This window comes from Giraffa tippelskirchi, chromosome 3, assembly GCF_054371585.1.
Source record: "Giraffa tippelskirchi isolate mGirTip1 chromosome 3, T2T-mGirTip1v1.2.pri, whole genome shotgun sequence".
NCBI lineage: Eukaryota > Metazoa > Chordata > Mammalia > Artiodactyla > Giraffidae > Giraffa > Giraffa tippelskirchi.
This window is the reverse complement of record NC_137277.1, coordinates 162,822,556-162,827,150: the sequence shown is the minus strand read 5'-3', so window position 1 is coordinate 162,827,150 and position 4,595 is coordinate 162,822,556.

The following is a 4,595-nucleotide window of genomic DNA, read 5'->3' as shown; positions in this document are numbered from 1 at the left end:
CAAAATATCTGTAACTGCAGACATGGTGGAAATAGCAAGAGAACCAAAATTTGAAGTGGAGCTTGAAAGATGTGATTGAATTGCCTCAATCTCATGATAAAATTGTAATGGATGAGAAGCTGCTTCTTATGGATGAGCAAAGAAAGTGGTTTCTTGAGAGAATTTACTTCTGGTAAGATACTGTGATGTTTATAAAAATGACAACAAAGGATTTCAAATGTCACATAAACTTAATTGACAAAGCAACAGAAGGGTTTGAGAAGAGTGACTTCAATTTTAAAAGAAGTTCTACTGTGGGCAAAATGCTATCAAACAGCATCGCCTGCTACAGAGAGAACTTTCATGAAAAGAAGAGTCAATGGATGTGGCAAATTTTATTGTTGTCTTACTTTAAGTAATTGCCACAGCTACCCCAACCTTCAGCAACCACCACTCTGATCAGTTAGCAGCCATTGACATCCAGGCAAGACTCACCACCAACAAAAAGATTGTGACTCACTGAAGGCTCAGAAGATGGTTAGCATATTTTAGCACAAAGTATTTTTAATTAAAGGTACCCATAACTCTTTTTTAGACATAACGCTACTGCATACTTAATAGACTACAGTATAGTTTAAATATAACTTTTATATGATCTGGGAAACCGAAAAAATTCATGTGACTCACTTTACTGCAGTATTTGCTTTATTGCAGTGGTCTGGAACTGAATCGACAATATCTCTGAGGTAAGCCTGTATATTATTTTTCTGATTATAAAAGTGTCATATTGCAGTGTTACCGAAGTATAGCCCTTAGACAGGTAGCAGCAACATCACTTGACAGAAATGTCGATCCTCAGGCCCTATTTCTGCACCTACTGAATCAGAATATCTGGGGGTGGGGCTAAGAATCAGGGTTTTAATGGATTATTCAGGTAATTTTGATGCACATAGGAATTTGACTAGCATTGATAGAATGGAGTCCATTCTTATGAACACACACATACATAATTAGCATGCCCCAATTCAACTCTAAGTGTTGGACAATAAAAAGTAAAATAAATAGGTTAGCTTAAATGGTTCTCTAAACCCAAAGGAAAACAAATTTACTTAAGTTTTGGCTTTTGAACATCCATGGGCCCAGATTCTGGTGATTTAAGAATGACTTAAGGAGTCTATTAACTAATAGATATACAAAATGTAGTATATTCACACAATGGAATATTATTCAACTATAAAAAGAAATAAAGTTCTGATACATAGCATAACAGAGATGAAACTTGAAGACATGCTAAGTAAAAGAAGCCATTCACAAAAGACCACATATTGTGTGATTCTATTTATATAAAATATCCAGATTAAGTCAATTTACAGAGATAGAAAATGGACTAGTGGTAGCGTAAGGCTGGGGTGTGGTTAGGGAAATTGAAGGGTGACTGCTAATGATTATAGGGCTTCTTTTTGAGATGAACATATTCTAAAATTGATTGTTACGGTTATTCCATGACACTGTGAATATACTAAAGGTCATTGAATTGTACACTTTAAGTGGCGAGTTGTATAGTGTGTGACCTGTGTCTTAATAAAGATATTACCATAAAGAGTGATTTAAGGAAATTCAAGGCTAATTCTGACTAAATTCAGTTTTTGCCTGAACTTTGTCCTTAGAACTTAACTCCCTGCCCTCTGCCCAGTAACACACAATTCCACCATATAAAAGCATTGTAAAAGAGTTAAAAATTCTAAAAACACCTTTAAAATTCTCCACTGCATCAACTGTTACAGCATTTTAATATATTGGGTCATAAATTACTAAAGCTGATGTGTGTGTGTGCTCAATCATGTTCAGCTCCTTGCGACACTATGGACTGTAGCCTGCCAGGCTCCTCTGTCCATGGAATTTTCCAGGCAAGAATACTGGAGTGGATTGCTATTTCCTCTTCTAAGGGGTCTTCCTGACCCAGGGATCAAACCTGTGTCTCTTGCATCTCTTGCATTGGTAGGTGGATTCTTTACCACTGTGCCACTTTGGAAGCCCTACTATAGCTGAAAGAAGCCTCAAAAATGATCTAAACTAGTTGTTTTCAACATGTTTTTAAGACAAGGAACTCGTGTTCAATGAAATTCTTGCAAAAGCCTCAATGAAAGGCAAATAAAAATGAAGCTGTTCTGGTGAAACAGAAGGGGCAGTCTTAGTACCCTCCTCTTTCAGCAGCCTCTGAGGAAAGGTCCAAGGTGCAAAGTTTGAAAGCAATAAATTTAGACCACGTTTCTTCTCTATCCAGATAAGGACACCAGAGATTTGGAGTGGGGAATGACCCAAGGGCATCCAAGGAAGCTTCTGGTTCTAATTCTCAGCCAGTTTTGCATCCCACACATATGGCTGTTGTCTCTACCACATGGCAACAGCTTCACAACCATGTCTTATTTGTGTATGCACAGCTGGCATCAGGTGGTCTTTGCATTTATGTTGAAGAACATTTATGTTGAAGACCAGAAAGTTGGTTCATTCAATTCCACCAAACCACTGGTTGATTCAGTAAAGGAATATGAGGGAGGGTGTTGAAAAATCTTCCTGACCCTTTGTTTTGACACGGGCATTGGGTAGACTAAACAATCAGCCGACCACCTGAATGATTACTTCTCTGCCATTTAAGACATACTCTCAAAGTATGGGTTCAACTGACAGGGCTGCGGTGAGTATCAAATGAAAGAGTGAGCATAAGAGGGCACTTTATAAATATACAGATTGTGTATTTGTGGCAATGAGATAGGGGAAAATTGGGTCAACATAAAGGCAAGAATTAAATTCTGACCTTCTGATTACTGGTCCAGATGTTTGTCCTGCCACACCACCCATATCAGCAAAGATTGAATCTTGACTGGGGTGGTGCTAGAGGTAAAGAATCCACTTGCAAATACAGGAGACATAAGAGATGTGGGTTTTATCCCTGGGTCGGGAAGATCCCTTGGAGGAGGGCATGGCAAACTCACTCCAGTATTCTTGCCTGGAGAATCCCATGGACAGAGAAGCCTGTCTGGACAGTCCATAGGGTCATAAAGAGTCAGACATGACTAAAGTGACTTAGCACACAAGGGGTCAACAAACCATAGTTGCTTTCCAAATTATGGCAGCTGATACAGTAGGAAATTGTAGAGAAGAGGCAGCATATTCATTTCTTTTCTCTCACTCTAACCCTGATCAATCACCAAGAATTTCCCTCCTGTTTTCAAAAGATAAAGAACTCTGGGTAGACTCTTTTTTCTTTAAACATAGAGACCCCACAGCAGCACTCTACAAACTAGAACTCAGTAATCTCTCATATGATTTTTCAACCTTCTTTTCATATGCTTAAAATGTAGGTGATATAGGCTGGTTTATTATCAATGGGTGGATGGATGTGATCAAGAAAAAGAAGATGAAATAATGAAATGTTGATTTAAAGATTAGATTGAGTAGTTTCTTCTCTGTCAGCCATTATAAATTTAGGGGAAATATGGTTTACAGATGCTCTTTTGTCTTCAAGATGGTTTCCGTGGAAATGTATCTTTCAGAACAACACTGTACAATAGCATTTCCTATGGTGATGAAAGTGTTCTGTATCTGTGCTTTACTTACTAATCACATGTGGCTATTGAACGCTTGAAATATGGCTAGTGTGACTGAAGAATTACATTTTAAAATTTTGCTAAAATTTAATTTACATTTAGAAGGCCACATATGGCTATTGACTACATTGTTGGACGGTACAGTTCTAGAACAAGGCACTTATATAAATAAGCTTAGATATACAAATGCTTAACATTTACTTATCCCATATTGTTAAACAGGAAAGCAGTAATAAAAAGCAAGTTGTCAAAAAGTGTTTGATACTATATTTAGGCTATGTTAAAATGTGCTACTTGAAAGAAAAGCTATGACCAACCTAGGCAGCATATTAAAAAGCAGAGACATTACTTTGCCAACAAAGGTCAGTCTAGTCAAAGTTATGGTTTTCCCAGTAGTCATGTATGAATGCGAGAGTTGGGCTATAAAGAAAGCTGAGCGCCGAAGAATTGATGCTTTTGAACTGTGGTGTTGGAGAAGACTCTTGAGAGTCCCTTGGACAGCAAGGAGATCCAACCGGTCCATCCTAAAGGAGATCAGTCCTGAATATCATTGTAAGAACTGATGCTGAAGCTGAAACTCCAATACTTTGGCCACCTGATGTGAAGAACTGACTCATTGGAAAAGACCCTGATGCTGGGAAAGATTGAAGGTGAGAGGAGAAGGGGACAACAGAGGATGAGATGGTTGGATGGCATCACTAACTTGATGGACATGAGTTTGAGCAAGCTCCAGGAGTTGGTGATGGACAGGGAAGCCTGGCATGCTGCAGTCCATGGGGTCATAAAGAGTTAGACATGACTAAGTGACTGAACTGAACTGAAAATGTGTCTGTGGATAGAAATAATAGACTCACAATATTAGTAATATGTGTCTTTGGGAATGGAATTATAGTTGTTATTAGTTTTGCTTTTCTTTATTTTTTCTTTTCTCTAAAATAGGCAATTTGCTATAAAGATTTTTACTTGTTTGTCTCTACATCTCTAGAAAGGTCATAAACTCCACCTTTA